Source organism: Carcharodon carcharias, chromosome 9 (assembly GCF_017639515.1).
Source record: "Carcharodon carcharias isolate sCarCar2 chromosome 9, sCarCar2.pri, whole genome shotgun sequence".
Classification (NCBI taxonomy): Eukaryota; Metazoa; Chordata; class Chondrichthyes; order Lamniformes; family Lamnidae; genus Carcharodon; species Carcharodon carcharias.
Window position 1 is genome coordinate 106,670,476 of NC_054475.1, and position 24,576 is coordinate 106,695,051.

Consider the following 24,576-nt stretch of genomic DNA (forward strand, 5'->3'; position numbering starts at 1 on the left):
TAAAATATATTCTGCAAGTGACTATGTTACACAATTACTTTATAGCCTTGATAAGAGTTTGGAATCCATCTTGGCTACATTATGTCCAGAAAATTACATTTTCTATATCTTTAGCATTACATGCTCCAACTATTTTTGATTGGATGCAAATCCAAGGCACAAAAGGTTTTAGCAATACAGCTAATGGCTGCACTTCTGCAATACATTACTGCCTATCTCCCTACAGAACTGCACTTAGTTACTGTTCAGTCAATTGGGACAGTCTATTATACAAGTACAAGTCATCTTCACCTAATTGAATAAATAACTGGGTTGAATTTTCCAGTTACACCATGCTAACTTCAGTGTAAACACTATGAACTTCATAGGCATTTTGGGAAATAATATTTCAATGTAGTCCCTGCACATATTGGAATATATTTCAATACCAGTGCTGCATAATCTTAAAACAATTATCCTCTTCTTGGAACCACAGACAACATTGGCAGCTGGGGACAGATTATACAGAGTGATCACTTGCAAGGTGACCCATATTGGGGAGCATGAAGCCCATCTTGAGAGGCTACAGACAATTTTGGGACTATACATGTGCGTGCAATTGGTCATGCATGCGTTTGAACTCCATCGAGCTGATTGGAGAGGGAACCAAGAAGTCAGATTTGCTGCAGAATGTTTGCTTACCTGAAGCCTGAAGCTGTTTGCTTCCTGTCCCTGGTGGGCGTGTACATGTGGGTGGTGGAATGTCAGGGGAGCTACAGAAGGTCTTATCCTCCATGTGGATGAACCTTGGTTTGCACACAGCACCTAACTCAGTGAAACTCTCCCCACGCTGAGCAGAAGGAAGGGCTTCTCACTTTTTATAAAATTAATTCATGGGGTGTGGACTTTGCTGGCTGGGCCAGCAGTTATTGCCTATCCCTGGTTGCCCTTGAGAAGGTGGTGGTGAACCTCCTTCTTGAACTGTTGTAGTGCATGTGGTGTAGGTACACCCACAGTGCTGTTAGGAAGGGAGTTCCAGGATTTTGACCCAGCAACAGTGAAGGAATGGTAATATATTTCCAAGTCAGAATGGTGAATGACTTGGATGGAAACTTCCAGGTGGTGGTGTTCCCGTTTACCTGCTGCCCTTGTCCTTCTGGATGGTAGTGATTGTAGGTATGGAAGGTGCTGTCAAAGGAGCCTTGGTGAATTCCTGCAATGCATCTTGTAGATGGTACACAATGATGCCACTGTGCATCAGTGGTGGAGGGAGTGAACTGCAGAACACTGGAAAACAGAGGATCTTCACAAAGCTAGCTACAGTCCCACCTTGTGCATGCTACCAAATCACCATTCTCATATGATTTGCACCTTCCTCAGCCGTACTGTACAATCAGAATCATCTTTCCATGATAATATGATAGGTAAGGTCTGCTCTGACAGAGCAGCATCAGAACCATTTGAGATCCACAGGGGGGGTCAAACAGGTTTGTATTCTGTTGCTGATACTTTTTGACATAGTCTTCCTCTTTGTTGTTGTCATATGCCTTCAGGTCATCTACAGCAGATGTTTATTTACATATCAGAACTGATGGAAACCTGTTTAGCCTTGCCAACCTGAAATCCAAGACAAGAATGTGCCAAGTCCTGATCAGAGATACGTTCTATACTGATGATGCCGCAATAATTTCCCATGCTAAGAAACACTTTCAGTGGCATACGGACAGACTCTCTCACACATGTGAAAAGTTTAGTTTGACCATCAGAAGCAGGAAGGCAAATGTGATCATCCAGGATATTGCCACAACATTACTGGATTGACAGGAGGACGTTGGAGGTTGTTGATAGCTTCACATATTTAGAATCCTCAGTATCATATCTACAATCACCAGCAACTTGATGCTGAAATCAACACATGCATTCCAAAAGCTGCAGCTGTTTTGTCCAAGCTGAGTAAGAGAGTGTGGAACAACAGCAACCTGACTGAGAACACCAAACTGCCAGTCCACCAAATCTGCATCCTCAGTGGACTCTACAATAGTGAGACCTGGACAGCATGTGCTGGGCAGGAGAAAAGGCTGAACAGTTTCCATCTTTGCTGTCTCAGATGTATCCTCAGAATGTCTTAGCAAGACAAGGTCACCAATTCAGAGGTCCTGGAATGTGCTAAATCCATTATCAAACACTCATTGCTAAGCTGACATCGGCACTGGCACCTCCATTGTATGGATGATGGCCTTCTGTATGGTGAACTGGACACTGGGTTTTGACCTACTGGATATCCATACCTTTCCTATAAGAACACTTGCAAATGAAATATTGGCAGATATTGACACAGATAACTGGGAGCGAATTGCTGATAGCCAGGGCTTCTGGAGCCTGACTGTTTGGAGGGGCATTGAAAGGGGCAAGGAGAAGTTGAAAGCTCAGCTAGTTGGGAAGAAAACTCAGAGAAAACAGAGGGCAGTGAATCCTGCACCTTCTCAGCCCATGTCCTTATCTGCAGAGTTGGGCTCCTGATGTTTAACATAGAGTTGACCACCAAGGCACAAACCATCATCCCATGAGATGGAAAGCTGCCAAAGCAAAGCCAATCATATTGCATAGTGACAGGGGCTCTCTAAACTCTGTACAAAAGTGAAATATTGCAGATGCTGGAAATTTAAAATGAACACAGAGGATGCTTCAAATACTCAGCAGTTCTCGCTGCATCTGTAGAGAGTAAAACAGAGTTAAATGTTTCAGATTGATGACTTTTTGTCAGAACGTTCTGACAAAAGGTCATCAAACTGAAGCTTTGACCCAGTTTCTCTCTGAACTTTGTAGCCTACCTGGCTAACAAGGATGGGATGAAAAAAACACATTACAGGTAAACTGCTAGACGTGTTTTGTCCTCCAATGGGACCAGTCAGAAACCTGATCCAACCCACTTGTGTTGCAAATTGATGCAGCTCAGATCTTACGGTGGATGTCTGAATCCTGCTCTTCAACTATACATGGACTTTTTTTGTAGTTTGAAAGGGAAAAATTTATATTTGATTTCTGTCATTGCATTGTGAAAACATTTTTAGTGAACCATTGGCATTGTTGCCTAGCTTTTGTTCAATTATGTTGAACCACTCTGTACTCTGACTAGTTTCTCCTGTGCAAACCACTTGCTTCCTAGTGCTGCCACTACAAAACAGGCAAAATTCTTGTTTGTTCCAGTGTTGGACATGAAAATTTGTGGGCGCTAAGGCCAAAAATTTAATTGCTCTACTGTCCTAAGTGAGCAACTGTGGCTTTTGCTTATAATCAGATAGCTGTTCTGGCATTTATACATTGCCAATGTTTAATATTTCTAAACCTCCACAGATGATCATTTGTCAATCCTAAACAGAGATCTGACTCCAGTTCAACACAATGAACTTAGCTGATTCCATCTTCTATAAAGCATTAACATATGGATAATCTATAACCTTAATGTAAAAGTTACAAAGTAGATCCATTAATTGCACTTTTTAGACATGTCTGTAACTTCCAATGATAAGTGTACTTCCTATGATGAATCTTTGGCCTTTTTACATAGCTAATACTCAATATTAGGTGGAAAATGACAGTTGTCAACATTTTTTAATATTTCTTAGCTATCATAAAGAAAGAATTTGCATTTATTTAGCACCTTTTGCAACTTCAGGATGCCCTAAAGGACCTCATAGATAATGAAGTAGTGGTGAGGTATCATCATTGTCATAATGTCGGGACACACAAGCAATCTGCTCAAAGCAAGATCCCACAAACAGCAATAAAAGATCCAATCATTTGTTTTTGGTAAAAAAAATACCATGGATGCTGGAAATCTGATATAAAATCAGAAAATACTGGAAAAACTCAACAGATTTAGCAGCATCTGTCGAGCGAGAAACAGAATTAAGGTTTCGAGTCCATATGGCTCTGCTTCGGATCTACATGATGTACTGCAGCAACACACCAAGGGTCCTTCAACAGCACCTTCCAAACCTGTGACCTCTACCACCTAGAAGGACAAGGGCAGCAGATGCATGGGAACACCATTATCTGCAAGTCCCCCTTCAAGCCACACACCATCCTGACTTGGACCTATATCACCGTTCCTTTACTGTTGCTAGGTCAACATCCTGGAACTCCCTCCCTAATGCAGGTGTACCTAAACTACAAGGACTGTAGCATCTCGAGAAGGCAACTCACCACCACCTTCTCAAAAGCAGTTCAGGGAGAGTAATACTGCTAGCCTTGCCAGTGATGCTCACATCTGAAAAAAAAACCAAACTCAGTTAAATTCATGTCAAGTATTTCAAACTAAACACAAAATTTATTGCTTTTGCATCTAAGGATGTAAATTCCTGAAACTTTTGAGTAAGGGGCTATTGATTATAATCCAGACTAATAACAGATACAGGTGGAAATACAAAGTGGGACTATCACCATCTAGAGAGACAAAAGAAGGGTTTTAACAGAATTCTGTTGTTGGTTGACCTCTACTCATTTTCAGCATTTTCTGATGTGATTTCAGGTTTACAGATGATTTAAAAATCAATCTAAAATAATAATCTATTCTAATTTCTCAATAAATATTGGATCTTGATGATATGAGTAGTAATGTTGTGATTAACTAATAGAGTCTTGTCAATCTTCCTATGTGCTTGCTAAAAGTGTTATGCAGTGATCGTTGTGCCTTAATTTAATGAACAGGACATACTGCTGATACCATTTTACCGTACCAACGATATGGTTAAAAATTTTGGTTTACTTAAACTTGTCACTTGATTCTGAGGTCCCAATTGGGTATGAAATTTGTAAAATGTTCAAAATATTAGTGAAGCTCTCTGGGTTGCTGCATTATCTTCATTATTAAGTAAACAAACTTCCTCCAGATCATTATCTTGCACAAAGACATCTCTATTATTGAAGGTGCACTAGGTTTAGATGAAGAAGAACCTTCAGCTCATTTAATAGCACCTTTCTATACTATGAGACACATATTTACAGCAACTGACTATTTTTAAAATCTGTCCAGTGTTCTGGCCTCGATGACCTATCGTGGCAATTTGCTCAGTTCTTTATCATGCTATTTGTGAACATTTGCTTCACAATAACTGTTCTCAATGTGTGTCTTACAACCCTGTGTCTGTGTCTTCTCCTGCTATCCTAGGATATCTGAAAGTACTGTTTCTGATTTACTTCCTCTCTACTGTTATAGATCTTTTCAACCATGATGTTTTCTTATGAGGCTGAATGGTCTAGTCTATAAAGCTGCTACTCATTGTTCTTCACTCTATGAGTGAGAATCAACCTCATTACCTTCCCCTGTATTGCCTACAGGGACTGGATTGCCTCCTTATAGTGCAGTGACCAACATTGGACATTGTTCTCTAGGTTTAGCTAGACCAGGTCACTGGCCAGTTTTGCACTTCTCTGGGGATTTGTACTGACAGTTAATGCTCCTGCAACCTTCCAGGTCTTTAAACAACATTTTTTTCTATCTCAAATAACATTAATTTTTGTGAATTTCATCAATGATATTTGGACATTTATTTTGCAACTTGGAAAGGGTTAAACTTTGCATAAATAGACATCATTAGGAAACAAGGCTAATTCCTGTTCATCGACTGTTGTGTTCTTTCCTTACAAAGCTCATTTGGGACAGTTGCATAAGGCTCAACATATTTTTCCACAAGTATGTAAGGATTTATACCGCTTTCCTATAGACAATTACCTTTAAAAAAAACTTTTTTCTCTTTTTCATCTCTACTGCAATGCTATTTGTGGGTTACAAAAGATGAAGCAATATTCTATGAATAAAATACAGAAACATTTATGAATTTTTATTTTTCCAGGTTTATTATTCATGCAGAAAAATGTTCAACTGAGTATTGTCAAGTCTAATAAAGATGATAAAACTGATAAAGATAGGAAGGAATTGCAAGGCCAACCACAAAATATGTGCTTGGATTTGATGGCAAATTTGTGATGTTACCTTAATTGCATGAGATTAACTATTTATTTTCAAAGGAAGAATGAGGAGAGAACATGTACGCTGTACACAGCAATTTTAAAAGGGATGTAGGAACAGGAAGACCTGGAGGTATATGTACATTAATATTTGAAGATGGCAAGACAAGAACGCTGTTTAAAGAAAAACATATGGAATCATTGGCTTTATAATGGAGGCATAGATTATAAAAGCAAGGAAGTTATGCCAAGCCGTTACAAGACACTGAATATGCCTAAACTGGATTGTTGTGTTCAATTCTGTAAACCACACTTTAGGTAGGATTTTAAGGTCTTAGAGAGGATGAAAAGGAGATTTGTTAGAATTGTACCAGGGATGAGGGACTTCAGTTATGTGGAGGGACCAGAGAAATTGGGATTGTTCTCCTTGGAGCAGAGAAGATTAACAGGAGAATTAGTAGAGGTGTTCAAAATTATCAAGGGCTTTGATAGAATAGTTAATGTCCCACTGGCAGAAGATTCAGTAATCAGAGGACACAGATCTAAGATAAATAGTTTATTAAATAGCAAAAGACTTATTAAAACTTCATATAAGGGATAAATAATTTTTTTATGCAGCGAGTTGTATGATCTGGAATGCACTATCTGAACGGGTGGTGGAAACATATTCAATAGTAACTTTTAAAGAGAATTGACTAAATACTTGAAAACGAAAAGAGTATATGCTATGGGAAAAGAGGGGGGTGATGGTGAGACTAATTGAATGCCTTTCAAAGGGCCAGTATGATGGGAATACAGAAACATAAAATGAACAAGTTTTAATATATTTTTGACAGCACATGTTAATGTAATGGACTGTGAATTTTGCGGTCTCTGAAGGGGAAAAGCAGCCTAAACTTTAACACTGATTGAGCTGAAATATCAGACTAATCTCAGTAAAATTGGAATTTCTTGAATGCCCCTACTCCCCCACCCATCTCCCATTTTAACCCTCCCCCTCAATCATGCATGATAATTTTTTCCTCTTTCAAGATTCACCTATCATTTCACCAAACAATCAAAGGTCCTTGTAAGATGGTAATGCTCATTGTTGGCATCTAGTTACAAATGTTGTCTGACATAAATGCAGCATGGGTCATTAATATTAAGAAAGCAACAATATAATGCAGTGTTAGTTTGTGTATACCCTATAGGTGATCCCACCGCGACTATTAAACAAACCAGAGTACAAATTTTACTTGAACAGCATTGTGTAATATTGTTAACTTGACAGGAAAATGTCCCATTCATTACTTATAACACTGTGCAGATGATAACACTGATTTTGGTGACTGCCTCAACCCTCATTAACATATTCTACACATTGCACCACATGGACACAGTGACAATAAATTCATATTTTTGGGTAAGATCCAATACTTACAACTCAGATAAACTGCCCACGATCTTTTCCATTCTGCAGAAGTAGAAGAAAACTTTCTTCTGCCTGTGTGCGTGATATTATTCAATATAATTATTCCATACAAGGGTTGTAATTGGATTCTATTTTATCGGTAACCTCACAGGGTAGAAGATCAAATGACTCCTGAGCAACAAAGTGGAATGATCGAACAACATAGGATAAGGCAGGAGAGTGGGACTAGGTGGAATGCTCTTCTAGAGAGCCAGTGCAGACTTGATGGGCTGAATGGACTCCTTCTGCATTGTAAAGATTCTGTGATTCTGTGAGGTCTTCACTGCCAGTGAAAAGCATTGCAGTCCTCAGGTGTTTGTGCAACTTTTAAGAGGCCCGAGGACAAAGACTGAATGGTTCACAATTGTATCTGTGTTTTCTTGATTAGCAAGTCTGGAGACTCTGCTGATTGCTGCTTCTTACTGCAGTATATTTTCAATATTGATTATGTGACACAAATTTATCAAAATATTTCAATACCTCAAAAAAGTAAAAAGCACCAAGATAGAGTGGGATAATAGGTAAGTAGACAAGATGGCAGGCTTGAAGTCAATGGAAAAGACGCTTGAGAATCAAGTGCAGTATAAAACATGTTATTGAGCCCATTATGCATTCCTGTCCTGGCAATTTCAGCCCACAAAACCTGCACAGTGAACTTTCATTAGCAACACAATAAACAGAGCTCCTGCCATGATTTTACTCTCTATTTGCAAGATACAAAGGCCATCCAGCCCAATTCATCTCGTCCATCCAGACTGGCTTATGAACATACATATTAGGAGCAGGAGTAGGCCATTCGGCCCCTTAAGCCTGCTCCACTATTTGATAAGATTGCCTACTTTATTCGAGTGACTACAACTCAAAGGTACTTAATTGGATTTAAAGCAATTTGGGACATTGTGGAAGTTGCTGTATAAATATAGGTTTTGCCTTTCTTTGTTTATATTTACATGTAGCAATGGTGAAATTGGAGTTTTGCTGAGTACCTAAGGATAATTAATCACAGAGCAATCAACTGATGTTAGGAAAATGGCTACAAAGAAATCACTATATTTACAAAACAATTCAACTCTGTAATGAATACAACCTTAACATTCTGAAATCACTGGCACCAACCCACCATCATACAATTGTGTTGTACATTGCAAATTTACAGCCTATCTGCAGGTTGCATATGATGTTGTATTAAATTTGAACTAAATAATTGTGCAAATAGTATTTTTTTTAATTCTTATCGTTGCTTGAAGTGTAAGGGAAACAGGCAAATTAAGTGGAAAATGTAATTAATAAATAAGAAACTCCAACAGCAAAAAAAGAGTATACAGCAAAGTTCCAAGATAAATCATTTCTAGAAGCACTTAAGTCATAGGATTGAGTTTCTATAAAGGTCCTTTATGGTAAAAGTCCTTTGTGCTGTTTCTCGGGGATTTCAATGGATTTTTTTGCCAAAGCTACAATGGAAGATTGATAACCCTTACCCCCAGAGAAATTTTAGTCTCAGAGTATAATCATCTTCTGCCAGATTTTAAACAGGACGGTGCATGTTGGGATGAACCTAGGATAGAGTAGAGATTTGTCAAACCTTTCTTTAAGTAATCTCTTAATGACAAAAAGGTATTTCATTCCCAGTCTTTGCAAGAGTAATAAAACAGATAATAGTGAGTCAACGCCCTGTTTTACATCACTCCTGGTTTTTAGTTTCTCACATTTATTTTGATGAGGCCCAAGATTCTCAAGTCTCTGATACATCAACACAGAATGTACTCAGAATGATGTCTACTTTGGGGCATAATGAAAACTTAGACTGCCATTTATATGCTGGTTTAAATTCAAAACATAATTTTGAGAACTGTACAGTATTTAATTTTGTAGTGCTAAACCTCAAAAGGGACACCCCACCACCTTCAACACCCCCTCCAACTTCCCTCCCAACTCAGAAACACCTCTCTGCACACATCCTCTTCAACCTCCCCCAACACCCGCACCAACTTCTCCCAAACCCCCCTCCAAATTTCTCCCAACCACCCCACTAACCATCCCACTAATGCCCCCAACCTCCCCACCAACCCCCCCACCAACCCCCCTCCAATCTGTCCCAAACTCTCCTCCAACCAGCCCCCATACCCACTTCCAACACCACCCCCCCCCCACCCTCCCCACCCCCCCCCCCAACCCCCCAGCCCCCTCCACCCCCCAACCCCCACACACAACTCAACCACTCCCCAGGCTGGTCTTTCACATCTAGAGCTCTGGCTAATCAGGCTGGATAATGGGAACTCCGTTTAAACCACGAAGCCTTGGCCTCCACCCTAGCCCTTGAGCCCTGGTGTTTGATACCATCTGCATCTCTTCTCCCAGATCCTGAGTCTATGTAAAGGGGACATAGCCTTAAAATTCGAGCTAAGCCATTCAGGAAAGGAGTTAGGAAACACTTCTCAGACAAAGGTTGGTAGCAGTTTGGAACTCCTCCACAAAAACAGTAGATGCTAGCTCAATTAATAATTTTAAACCTGAGATCAATAGATTTTATGTTTTTTTGTAAACCAGGTTATAAAATGATATTGAGCCAAGGCTGATGGATGCTGTTAAGGTACAGATTAGCCATGATCTCACTGATTGGAGTAACAGGCTTGGGACTGAATATTCTGTACCTTTAACTACTTTTCTACAAGTTATTAAAATTACACAATGATTTTCAACAGCATCAAAGAATACCTCAGAACTTAAAACATGAGGCACAGTGTGGTCAAAACTCATCATCATGAAAGAGAATCCTCATACACAATTCAAGTTGAAGTCTCAAGGTAACAAGCAGAGTTGAAGCAGTTTTGCTTTGATGCAACTTCACTGTTACTGCTTGTATGCAGTGTCAGTATTCCTGTTATATCTTGGGGTTCCCAGAAATTTGAAATTATCACATTTCTAGATACAAAATGCTGGAGCTTTCTTTGAAGTATTTCTCAGATCTTACCATGTGCTGCACATTGATATATTGCTGTTCAACACTTAATTGTGGTGCTGTAGTGAGTGATGTGGCATTCTGAACATGCAGACGCATAATAATATATTTTATGAGACAGTGACACAGTGATAATGTCACTGGACTAATAATCCAGATGCCCAGTCTGATATTCTGGGGACAAAGACTCAAATCCTAACATGGCAGCTGGTGGAATTTGAATTCAAACAATAGTCTGGAATTGAAAAACTAATCTCAGTAATGGTGACCATGAAACCATTGTTGTTTGTCATGAAAACCTATCTGGTTCGCTAATATCCTTTAGGGAAGGTAATCTGCCATCCTTACCTGCTTTGGCCTACATGTGACTCCAGACCCACAGCAATTTGACTCTTAACTGCCCTCTGAAATGGTGTGGCAAGCCACTTAGTTCAAGGTCAATTAGGGATGGACAACAAATGCTGGCTTTGCCAGTGGTACAATATCCCATGAAAGAATAAATTAATATAATTCCTAACTCTTTATGAATAACGTAACAAGATAACATCCCACTTTTTTTTTAAAAAAGCCTCAAAAAGCAATATAACTGTTAATTCCAATGCATATCATTTTTTGTTTTGGCTCTAAACTAAAGTTGATTAACAATTGACCTTTACAATTAAACTGAACTCTTTTATAGCTTATTTTCTTGTCTCGAAGGCATTATCAACAGTATTACTTAGCTGGTAGGATGTTGTGCCTCCATTTTGTGCATTTGGCATTCATTACTCTGTGATGAGTTGGCACACTGTACTGGTGATATTGTGCCTGGTGTTGTAGGAGTTGTGTGTACTGCTGCCTGATGTTGTGTCGCTTGTCGTTGATATTGCACTACACGTGGGTGATGCCGTTGATGTTATCTCACTGGTTAGTGATGTCGCTAGTGTTCTTGATGACCTTTTCTGCTTTTCCAGCTCCAGCATAGGCTGAATAAGTGTTCTGTTCCTTCTCGTTTGCTTACCGGTTTCGGTCTCAGTGATGTATGACTTGGAGTCTCAGCTTCACTAACAGCTTTTGCTGGGTTCCAGGTTTTCATGATTGGATCCTGTATATGTACAGTTTCTCCTCTTAACAACCCAGGCGACAATTTGACCTCCCACTACCTGTGCATCAGTGAGATGTTGTCTTACTTCCTCCTGGTCATTTGGAGGGAGTATCTTGCTTGGCAAATTTGTTTCTGCCATTTAGTAGCTTTGCAGGTGATTTCAAGTCAGCCTGGAGTGGCATAGTTTTGAGTGATAATAAGGCAAAGTTTAGGTCTTCTCTTGCCTATTGGCATCTTGACTGTTTAGACATGTCTTTCTATAAACCTGTGTCCCCTTGAGTAATGTAGCGTGGTGATGATATTGAACCCATACTGTTCAGCCAATTCCTTAAACTCTCTGGAGGTGAATTGGGTTTCATTATCAAATATTTCAGCAATCCCCTGCTCTGAAAGCCACAATGGAATTTACCCAATCTGTAGGCCACGAGACTTTAGCGATCACTTTCTTTTCTCAGAGCTCTCGTTCAAGTTTTGCCCTTAGTTCTACTGGTACTTTATGTAGGGGTGAATCACTGGTTTCTTTGTTGGATCAATAGTGATTTGATACTCAACATCTTCAAAGCATCCAACTGTTTCATCAAAACACTCTGGATACATTTGGGCCAGATCTTCCTTGCTTCTGATCTTCCACATTTCAATGGGTATACCAGCTCAACCGTCAGTGATGCCTCATTCATTTCATGTTTTACTGAGACCAACATCGGCACTTCACAACTGCTCAACCCTAGGAAAGCAGGACCATCTGTTTCCATGACATAGAACATGCAAGTAATGTCTTTTCCTTTTTGTGTTGCTCTGATTTTGGTTATTCGAGCTGTTGTATCTCAATTACCCTCTAGGCCATAAGCATGATGTTGCTCGGTTTCAGAGCATCTTTCCTTGGGTCCCCATTTTCTTTCAACTTTTCCAGAAATCTTTCTGTTAAGTCTGAGCGGGATTATGTTACTCCGTGCTCTGGTATCAAGATTCAGTTTCATGTTTATAGTTGCGGCTTATTTCTTACCCTTTTCCTGATCCAAATGGTGGTGTGGATTTCTTTGCTCTGTGAACTGTCACTTCCAGACACTTCAGGCAGTTGTATGGTCCCTATGTCTGTTGTGTCCGCAAGCTCATCATCATCTTCCAGGGTATGGATGTTTTGGTTTCCTTTCTTTCTCTTTTGCCCTGTTGCTCTGCCTCTGGTAATTCCTTTACCACCTTCTTTCTTTGTTTGCAGATCTTTCCTCAGTGATTGGGCTGTCCACAAGCTCTGCAGTTTGATCCATGTGCGGGACATTTCCTGTTGTCTGTGAACTAATGTGGCCGTTCACAGTTGTTGGGCATCTTTCTCTCTGTCTAGTTTGCATTCTTTTATTGCTGTTTCACTGCATCAGCCCTGCTGCCTTTCTTTTGACTTAACTGAAGGATAGCCATTTGGATAGTCAGCATCATCATCTATCTATTCATGGCTTCATGTGCTCTGGCAGTGTCTACAGCCTATGGTATCACATGCTTGTCCTTTCCAATCAGATAATTTTGTACTTCAGGGTGTGCAGAGCCCCATATGAGCTGATCTACCAGCCTTCCATTTGTTTCTTTGAAGTTACATTTGCTGGCTATATTTTTCAATCTCCTTACAAAATTACCAACAGGCTCACCTGGTTCCTGTCTTAGACTTTGAAACTCACATCTATGGATCCAATGATTTGACTTTAGCTGGAGTTATGTGCTGAATTTTTCAAAAAAAAAATTCTGTGCTTTTACTACCATCCTCACGAATCTCCCAGCTGCTAGACAAATTTAACTCTTTCTCTGTTGCCCTCAAAAAGATGTAGCTAAGCCTTTCTTCTTCACTGGTGCCTTTTAGAAAACTGCTGAATGTCAACCTGAGCTTTTGTTTAAACTTCTCAAATGCCTCTATAACATCATCAGCCTCCCAATTCATTATGGGTTGTATCAGTGCATTCATTGCTGCGATGGTAGCGATTTTGTTTTTGCATGATTCACTCAGTTTTTCTCTTTCTCTTTGGCACTAATCCAAGTTGATTTTTGTCAATCTATTGCTGCATTAAATCTGTTTAAAATGTTTGAGTTTTACTCAAATACATTTGCTGCCACCATGTTGTCTTGTGATTCCCAGAAGTTTGAAATAATCACACTTTTATACTCAAAATGCTGGAGATTTCTTTGAATATATACCACAGATCTCACCATATGCCAATACACTGATACATGATTGCTCAGCACCTGACTGTAGTGTAGTAGTGAGGGATGTGACGTTCTTGATATACATGCACATAACTATATAATTCCTCACTATTTACGAATAATACAATGACACAACAACTCCCTTTGAGAATCTAAGTTCTGATAATGCTGTGTTCCACTCCCCTATCCAGTCCCTGCTAATATTCAAGTTGGCAAAAGTTGACATCCTTTATTCTCCTTTCTACAAGCAATAATTTAAAACAAACCTATAGCTAAGTACCATCAATAGTAGTTAATTAGCCATTGAATATTGCCATGTACTTAGTGCTTTTAAACAGGGACTTGTGAAAATTTTTCATGGAACTTTAAATAGTTTTCATTTAGTTAAGTTCAATAAATAATTGAGCCGAATTAAAGGTGTTGCATAAACCAAGGAAGGATTCTACATAGCACATTTGCTTTTCAACCACCAATGGCAGTAAAGTTAGTCTCTTTAGAGACCACTCATAAAGCATCTTAGGCATTGTCCCAGCAGTCTCAAAGCTAATACTACTTTAAAATAGATAATTCCTCATCAAGATATCAGCTTAAATGATCCGACTCTTCATATCCTTTTTCCCAGCTTAGTGAAAAGCAGAATCCATGGTTAAAGGTTGGAAGTCTGTGCCAACTTCACGTAAACAAATGGAATACTAACCTCAATTATTCGTTACCAGAAAATTTAAACAAATTGTTTTTGAAACAGTATATTTTACCACACAAACAGCCCTAAGAAAGAGCTTAACAATGAAACAAATAACTGGACATTAAAACATTAACACCAACTGTCACTGGTTTCTATTGAAAAACTCAAAACATTACTGCATACAGGATGTGCTTTGAGGTCATATTGCAAAAATTCACTAACATACCTGAGCTTTAACTGTACATCAAAAGAATTTAACTTCATAAAATCAATCCCTTCTTAAGGTTTTATACAATTTTTAGACCTGTTTTTGTCAGAGTACAAAATACTACAGTTGCCATCCTCCAACCACATAACTCTGACTTTAACCATCGCAAATTGAATCCAATCAGGTACGTGGCATTAACTTGAAAGCTAACTCATCAATAGCCAGAAAAGGAATACTTAATCCCAGCCATCGTCTTTAAATATCATATATGTATCCATCTGGGGAACTTTGAATGCACAACAAACTCAGATGTTCTTTTATAAATGTGTTCTGCAACTACAGAACAATGTAATGTGTCATTTCCCCCCATAAATTGTTCTATTTACAATTAAGACTTTCTTACAGTTTCAACTTGACATGACATTCTATACTATTATTTCTGTCACACACACTTCCTACCTTTCCCAAAAGTATTTATTGTCTTTTTAAACACTGTGGCTGCAAAATTCGGTTTTGTAGCACCACTTGTCCCGGAGCCTAGAGCTCGTAAGGTGGCAGATGGACAAATTCGAGTGTGGTATGTCATGATTGTAAGGGTGCTAGTTTGGTCATGCTGTGCGTGTGCTGGAAGCATGTAGAGTGGGCAGATTGTGAATCCAAACAACACTTAACACTGATTTGGTGCTCAATCAACATCCTGGAGGTTACCATTAATCAGAAACTGAACTGGAACAGCCATATAAATAATATGGCTACAAGACCAGGTCAGAGACTCGGAATTCTGCAGTGAGTAATTCACCTCCTGACTCCCCAAAGCCTGCCCACCATCTACAAGACACATGTCAAGACTGTGATGGAATAATCTCCAGTTGCCTGGATGAGTGCAACTCCAACAGCACTCAAGAAGCTTGACACCATCCAGGACAAAACAACCCATTTGATTGGTAGCCCATCCACCACCTTCAACATCCACCCCTCCATCACTGATGCACAGTGGCAGCATTGTGTACCATCACGTGTTGAACTCCTTGGTGAGTCACAGCCACCTCAGACACTGCTCCTGGCTGAGGTGGAGGTAGAAGTCCTCTCTGAAGATGCACTCAGAAACTTGCCAAGGATCTTTCAACAGCACTTACCACCTAGAAGGCCAAGGGCAGCAGATACATGGGAACACCACCACCTGCAAGTTTCCCTCCAAGCCACACACCATCCTGACTTGGAACTATAGCACCATTCATTCATTGTCATTGGGTTAAACTCCCTCCTTAACAGCACTGTGGATGTACCTTTACCACATGGACTGCGGAGGTTCAAGGAGGTGGCTCATCACTACCTTCTCAAGGGCAATTAGGGATGGAAATAAATGCTGGTCTAGCCAGTGATGCCCATATCCTGTGAAAGACTAAAAACAATCAGCCATTTTTGGACCTCACAGGTCCTGTTAATGTCATCTCCTAAACACTGTTTGCTGAACATACATTGAGCTGCATGAGGAACCTCCTACACGCTGTTTGAAAGGGTGACTGTGGGACTTTCAGGTGATGTGCTTTTGATTTTTTTTCTTGTTGGACAGCGAGTGGAAGTTATATGTGCCACGTTGTTGGATGAGCTTGGAAAAGGTTTTGAACTTAAAAAGAGATGGAGCCCCCTTTTTGAAAAGGAAGCAGGGGAATTTTGGAAGGCAGTCAGCAGAAAATCTGCTTTAGCCAATTGGGGCTTTGGTTGCAGTCCCTCTTAGCCTGTAACACAACAGAGACATGGAGCACAGCAGCAGTGATTGTGCACAGCGGGAGGAGGAGGAGGAAGGCTCTCAGCAGATGGTTGTACCAACCAAGGGTCTTCAGAGAGGACTTCTACCTCCACCTCAGCCAGGAGCAGTGTCTGAGGTGGCTGTGATTCACCAAAAGTTCAACACGTGGTTGTAGAAATAGAATAGGAGGGAGGGCTTCTGAGACATTGGGTTCGGTTTTGAGGCAGGTGGGACCTGTACAAGGAGGATGGGTTGCACCTTAACAGGACTGGGACAAACGTCATCGTGGGGAAGTTGGCTAGTGCTGTTGGGGAGGGTTTAAACTAGATTGGCAGGGGGATGGGAACCTGAGGGGAAATTCAGAGTGCAGAAGAGAAAAACTGGCAGTGGGAAAGTGATGTATCAACTGATAACAAGGATATATCAGTGAGAAGGATCAAGGTAGATAGAATACTTGGAGAGTTTGATAGAATTAGAGTAGCCAATAGGGTTCAGAATAAGGGGGAAAGTAAAAAAGCCTAAATCATGTGCATGTATATGAATGCATGGAGTGTGGTTAGTAAGATTGTTGAACTGCAGGCACAGATTAACAAATGGAACTATGATATTATTGCTTCAACAGAGACCTGACTCAAAGAAAGACAAGACTAGGCGTTAAATATTCCTGGATACAAGGTGTTTAAGAGAGACAGCAAAGGAGGTAAAGGGTGGAAAATTAAAGAGGGGCAAGAGTTCCTGGAATGTGTTCAAGATAATTTTCTGCAGCACTATGTTTCCAGTCCAGCAAGAGGACATGCACTTTTGGACCAGGTTCTGGGGAGAGTTGGCCCAAGTGGATCAAATACCAGTGGGAGAAACTCTAGGGGACAGTGACCATTGTATTGTAAGGTTTAGGTTAATCATGGAAAAGGACTAGGAACAATCCAGAGCAAGGATGATTAATTGAAGGAAAACCAACTTTGAAGGGATGACAATGCATCAGAGTTGAGTGAGTTGGAATGAAATGTCAGCACAAAAGACAATGGTTGAACAATGGGCCACCTTCAAAGAAAAAATATCGCAGTCAATATCAAAGTAAGTTTAAAAATAAGGGATTGTTCATTTAAAACAGAGATGAGGAGAAATTTTTTCTCACAGAGGGATATGAGTCTTTGGAATTCGTTTCCACAAAAGGCGGTGGAAGCAGGGTCTTTGAATATTTTTAAGGCAGAAATAGATAGAATCTTGATTAACAAGGGGATGAAAGGTTATCGGGGTTAGGCAGGAATGTGGAACTGAGGTTACATCCAGGTCAGCCATGATCTTATTGAATGGCAGAGCAGGCTAGAGGGGTTGAGTGGCCTACTCCTGCTCCTAATTCATATGTACGTGTGTTTGTAAATAAATCCAGAGCGTCCTGGATGACGAGAGAGATAGAGGTAAAAATGAAAAGGAAGAAGTCTGTACAACAGAATGTCAGGTTGAAAATACAACGGAAAATCAGGATTAATATAGAAGGGCCAGAGGGGAAGTGAAGAAACTAATAAGAAACGCAAGGAGAGAGTGTTAAAAGAGGCTGGCAGCGAACATAAAAAGGAATCCCAAGGTCTTCTATAAGCATGTAAATAATAAAAGGGTGGTAAAAGAAAGTGTAGGGTCCATTAGGGACAAAAAAGGGGACTTGCATGTGGAAGCTGGAGAAATAGCAGAGGTGTTGAATGAATACTTTGCATCTGCTTTTATAAAGGAAGAAGATCCTACTCAGGCTGGGGTAAGAGAGGAGGTAACTGGTACACTAGAGCAATTGAGAGGAAGGAGATGTTGGAAAGGCTATTTTTACTTAAAATAGATAAGGTGCCAGGGCCGGATGGCATGCATCCAAGAGTAATGAGGGAAGTGAGAATGGAAATTGTGGATGCACTAGTGATAATCTTTCAGTCTTCCTTAGACATGGGGTAGGGGGTGCCAGAGGACTGGAGAATTGCGAATGTTACACCCTTGCTCAAAAAGGGGAGCAAGGATAAAGCTGGCAACTACAGACCAGTCAGTTTGAGCTTCGTGGTAAGGAAACTTCTGGAAACCATAGTACGGGATAAAATCAATAGTCACTTAAACAAGTGCAGGGTAATTAAGGAAAGCCAGCATGGATTAATTAAGGGAAAATCATGTTTACCTAATTGCTGGAATTTTTTGAGAGAGTAACTGAGAAGGTTGATAAGGGAAATGCTGTTGATGTGGTGCATATGGATTTTCAAATTTTCATCTTTGATACAGTGCCACACAAGAGACATGAACAAAATTATAGTCCATGGTAAAAGGGAAAGTAGGCACTTGAATAAGAAATTGGCTGAATGACAGGAAACAGAGAAATGGTTGTTTTCAGATTGGAGGGAGGTTTGTGGTGGAGTTCCCCAGGGGTCAGTGTTGGGACCCTTACTCCCCCTGATATATATTAATGACCTAGACTGTGGTATGCAAGGCATGGTTTCAAAATTTGAGGATGATATGAAGATTGGAAATGTTGTCAACTGTGATTGAGATAGTCTTGAACTTCAAAAGGACATAGACATGTTGGTGAATTGGGCAGACAAGTGGCAGATGAAGTTCAATGAAGAGAAGTGTGAGGTGATTCATTTTGGCAAGAAGAATAGGGTGAGACAGTATAAAATAAAGGGAGAAGCACCGTTAAAGAAGTATAGGAACAGAGGAGCCTCAATGTATACATCAATAGGTCGTTGAAGATGGCAGGACATGTTGAGAGAACAGTTAATAAAGCATGTAGTACCTTAGGCTTTATTAATAGGGACATTGAGTAGAAGGGTAAGGAGGTCATGTTGAACTTGTAAATGACACTAATTAGGCCTCATCTAGAGTCACCATACTTGAGGAAGGATGTGAAGGCATTAGAGAGAGTACAGAGGGCATTCACAAGAATGATTCCAAGGATAAAGAGGATAGATTGGAGAAGTTAGGACTGTTTTCCTTGGAGAAAAGAAGGCTGAGAGGAGAATTGATAGAGGTATTCAAGATCCTGAGGGGTATGGACGGTGTAAATAGTGAGAAACTGTTCCCACTTAAGAGAACTAGAGGACACAGATTCAAAGTAATTGGCAAAAAGAGTTCATATGATGTGAGGAAATATTTTTTCACCCGAAGGTGGTTGGAGTCTAGAATAAACTTCCTGAAAGGGTGGCAGAGGCAGGTTTGATCGAGGTATTCGAAAGGGAATTGAATTGCTACCTGAAAAGAGAGAATGTGCAAGGTTATGGGGATAAGGCAGGGGAGTGGGATTAGGTGGAACGCTCTTTCAGAGTGCTAGTGCAGACTTGATGGGCCGAATGGCCTCCTTCTGCACTGTAAAGGTACTGTGGTACTGCTGCATTCTTCACAAACTCACTCTCATGAAGGTCTAGGCCTTGCCATCAGGTGTGAACTGGTCATCTCAGGATGGGATAGAGAAGGAAGAAGAGGAGGAGAAAGAAGAGAAGGAGGAAGGAAATTTGTTCTGATTGCAGCTGGTGTTACTACTGGACAAGCCAGATCTCAGAGTGGCCTGGCTTGATGAATCCTAAATTTTATTTTTCTTAGATACGTGGAGAGTGGCTACTGAAGTGAGTCACAGGAGTCAACTGATGAGCTTTTAACAAAAGAATAAAACATTTATTGAACAAAAAAAGATGATCTATATTACAATACTCCTTTACCCACAGCTATACATTTACAGATATATACAGATTCATAAGGTTAAAGCATGTTACAAAAGCTATTTTATACTATAATGTTCACAGTAAGTACATAGTCCATGTAAACCAATAGGTGACCTGTGGACACACCACACTTTGAAACCAAGTGACAGATGCTACCTCAAACAGGTGCTATGGATCTATTGTCAACTCCCCCTGCAGATGCTTGTTACACCGTGATCCAACCGGTCTCACTGAACTCTGCCTTTCACACGAGGATTTGCAATCTCCACGCTCTAAGAACTCACTTTGCAATCTTCTCCCAAACCAATGCTTTCTCTCAGACGCCTTCCACAATGGTCCACCTCCAGGGTTTGGAACACTCCTTCTGATATTCCTCTCCCCTGGATCACCATGTGCATTCAAGCTTTCTTCCAAACACTCTCTCTCACTGACTCAGCTGTGCCAACAGAACACCACTGCTTCCCATGCCCATAGTAAAGGGTTACAGACCTTTGGCTGTCCCCTTTAATCTTCTGGCTCCTCCCAAGCCTAAATTGCTTTAAATCTGCGCTTTGCAGCTTTCTCTCTTTAAGCTTGGAGCCTTTCTTTGCTCCTCATTCCCAGCTTCACTTAACAGGACCTTTTCCAGGTTCTTGTCCTTGTCCTTTGACTTAACTGTTCTCATAGGACTTTTCCTGTTCTACTCCTGGCTTTGGGGACTTTCTTTTTTGGTTTTTGGAACCTGATCCTTGCAGCTTCCTCTCCTGTCCTGCTTCTGCTGGCCAATGCTACCAACTTTACTTTGGGACTTGCTTTCTGTCCCTCTCTTATGCTGTTTCTGCTGACAACTCCCTTCAACCTTGGAGCTGACCAACTGCACTAAAACTGAACTGAAACTACTTTTCTGTTTCTGTGAGGGCTCCTGCTGCTAGGAAACAGCACAATTGTTTCCTACCTTGTATTTGTTTTACCTTCCCTTTAGGAGTTGTAAAGTCTCATTAGAATGCAGGCACACAAACAAAGCCTTAGACCTGCTGTCTCCATTCTACAATGAAACCAGATCCCAGGTTTCACCTTCTAACCCGCAAATAGAAAAATATACATTAAACTTAAAGCTAAAACTTTAAGCCAAAGCTATGGCTTATTCCCAACACCCACAAATACAACTTACTTAAACTACCTCTATTTCCTAAAAAATGGCATCCATGACCCCTTCTGGTTTGGATGGGCTTTCTGTGACTGCTACTCAATCTCTACCACATTCCCACTGCTCCACAACTCCCAATTTACTCTATGGGCACCGTGTCCTCTTGGCCAAACTCCTCAAATAAAAGACGCCACAAAACACCAATTCATAACAACTTTATCCAATAACACTTTCAATATACATATAAAATTGAAATTTTCACCTTTGTGCATTCCCTTACTGACTGTCTTGTGAGTGTCTTTGTTTGGGCTCATGCTTCTACATAGTGTGGCTGCAGTATGGCTGGTGAAAGACTGCTGACATTCAGTGTGGGCAACTGCAGATGGCCTTCCAGGATGCCTTGAGCAGCTTTAGGCCTTGAAAACTTGGCTTTGGACTGCACCTCAGCAGTCTGGTTTTGGCTGCAAGTCCACTGATGGAGTAGCAGTGACAGGAGAACAAATACTGCCATCCAGAAAGACGATAGCAGATTCATGCTTCATGCAACCACTGCCAATTCTCTGGTGCAGTACCTCAACAGTTCTGGTAATCTATTAGAGCACAGATTGCTGGATTGCTACATGAGACACTATATGTCCCTTTGAGCACTAATATCCATACCATAAGCAGTAAGAGCTTGCATGGCTCCACACATGGGACCTCATGACCTCAGACTGAGCTTCCACTGCAGCAATGAGATATTGATTACCTTCTATCTGTACTGCAGTAGAAGCTCAATCACTGGCTATCAGACACTGCATCACAATCTCTTCAGCAGAACTTGTCTGTGATCTCATTCTATGAGGAGTTGGCACTTGCGTTATCCTTTCTTCCTGGCCTGGCTGCAGCCCACTCATGCCCAGTGACTTGCCATGATCTCACCTCCATACTACATACACTATAATGTATACACTAAACTATGTACAGTGCTAGTATCTGAGCTAGAGGCCCTGAGTGTCAGATGGGAACGTGAGTGGTGAGGAGGATGTTAAGAGGCTTCAAGGTGATTTAGACAAGTTGAGTGAATGGGCAAATACATGGCAAATGCAGTATAACGTCGATAAGTGTCTTGTTATCCACTTTGGTAAGAAAAACAGATGGCACAGTATTATTTAAATGGGGATAGATTGGGAAATGTTGAAGTACAAAGGGATCTGGGTGTCCTTGTACTTCAATCACTGAAAGCAAACGTGCAGGTGCTGCAAGCAGTTAAGAAGCAAGTGGTATGTTGGCCTTCATTTTGAGATGACTTGAGTACAGGAGATAGGATGTCTTACTGGAGCTGTACAGGGCCTTGGTGAGACCACACCAGGAGTATTGTGTGCAGTTTTGGTCTCCTTACTTAAGAAATTATACACTCACCTTAGGGGGAGTGCAGCGAACGTTCACCAGACTGATTCCTGGGATGGCAGGATTGTCATGGAGAGATTGGATCGACTAGGCCTATATTCACTGGAGTTTAGAAGAATGAGAGGAGATCTCAATGAAGCGTATTAAATTCTGACAGGGCTGGACAGACCCGATGGAGGGATGATGTTTCCTCTGGCTGTAGTGTCCAGAACAAGGGGTTACAATCTCAGGATATGGGGTAGGCCATTTAGACTGAGATGAGGAGAAACTTCTTCACTCAGAGGGTGGTGAACCTATGGAATTTTCTATCACAGAAAGCTGTGGAGGCTCAGTCGCTGAATATATTTAAGAAGGAAATAGATAGATTTCTGGACTCTAAAGATATCAAGGGACACGGTGAGAGAATGAGAGCAGGAGTATGGCGTTGAGGTAAAGGATCAGCCATGATCATTTTTTTTTATTTGCTCATGGGATGTGGGCATCGCTGGCCAGGCCAGCATTTATTACCCATATAGGCCAGACCAGGTAAGGACATCAGATTTCCTTCCCTTAAAGGACATTTATGAACCAGATGGGTTTTTACAACAATTGACAATGGTTTCATGGTCATCATTAGATTTTTTAAATTCCATATTTTTTTTATTGAATTCAAATTCCACCACCTGCCATGGCAGGATTTGAACCCTGAATGCTGCATGTCTAGTGACAATACCACTACACCATTGCCTCCCCCCCATATTGAATGGCAGAGCAGGTTCGAAGGGCCGAATGACCTATTCCTGCTTTTATTTTTCTGTTTCTATGCTTCTTTGTCAAATTTTTGCTGTTGCTTGTGCCCTTTGTGGTGAGTCTGTACTGGCTAGCCAGGAAACTAGTCTGGGTATTTGAAAGCAAAAGTGGCAAAGTGGGATGGGGATGAAGGGTTGGGTGGGGAGGGGGTGGTGGTGGGCTTTACTTGTGACTTCACTTGTCTGGCAACAGGGTGGTGTGCCATTACCTCTTAGGGTGTCATCCTGCAGCATTCCAGCTAGTGGCTTGTGTGTATTTTTTAAAACTCAGGTCTTATTTTTAAAAACTCAGGTATTATTTTTAAAGCGCAATATTTCTGGACACAATTCAGTGTTTTTCCTTCATTAACATGATAGTGAAAAACCTGGAAATCAAATTTGTTCTTGTTTCATGTTTAAAAGGTGAGCTGCCAGTTTCTAAAGAGGCTTGTTTTCTTTTTATTCATTCATGAGATGTGGGCATCACTGGCTAGGCCAGCATTTATTGCCCATCCCTAATTGCCCTTGAGAAGGTGGTGGTGCACTGCCTTCTTGAACCGCTGCAGTCCCTGAGGTGTAGGTACCAAAATGGCATTCTCCAGCTTGTGGAGGTCATATCTTAAAATACTTGGTTCAACTTGTAAAGTATATACTTATTTCAAGGATAATTACTATAATGGCTCAGAAAACATCAACTGTTTAACAATAACATTTGTGAATAGATAATACACATGAGGATGATCACTACTATTGCATATATTTTAAATGTTAAATATTTTAAAATAGGTTTCAACATGTGTACCAGTTGAGCAGTGGGTTACTGAAAATTAATAACTTGTGAAGAAACTGACATAACTCATTTCTGACTGTCCAGTTTACTTGCCCCTTGTCCTTACAGGTTTGTTTTGCTAGAACACTACTCCATAAATATCTCCAATTCTGTATGTTTCTGTGATAACAGTTAAAAGTTGACAAGCTAGAATGCAAGAGCATTTTATCTATAAGACAAAAAAACCTTCATTGTTTTAGCATGGGACGTTCAGGGACATTTCATGTTCTACAATAATCCAAGAACTCTACAGATTGCTCCAAACTGAGCATCATTGTTGGAAATAACAAGGTTATAAATAAACAGATGAGCAACTGCAGGCTGGTTCACAGGTTCAAGACCCACTCAAAGTCTGCACTCAGCGGTGGATTATTAAATACACCACACCACTGCTTTGATGGGTGATTTAGCAGAGGGACTTGTGAGCCTCTTATCAATATTAGAGAGCACTCAGCCTTTAATCTCTTGGGTAAAACATTAAGGCTGAAGAATAACAAAGCCTCT

General features: G+C 40.6%; 1 protein-coding gene across 3 annotated transcripts in view; it reads left to right on the forward strand.

Moving 5' to 3' along the window:
* Positions 1-24,576, forward strand: part of LOC121282627 (kelch-like protein 4) — a 414,008-nt gene that overhangs the window by 282,984 nt on the left and 106,448 nt on the right. Inside the window, exon 1 of one of the 3 annotated variants that reach the window (XM_041196422.1) lies at positions 10,161-10,206. The exons of the other annotated variants lie outside the window; for them this stretch is intronic. The gene's annotated coding sequence lies outside the window, so the exon portion shown is untranslated. Of the gene's footprint in view, positions 1-10,160; positions 10,207-24,576 lie in introns of those variants that run through there. 3 annotated transcript variants of the gene reach the window in all.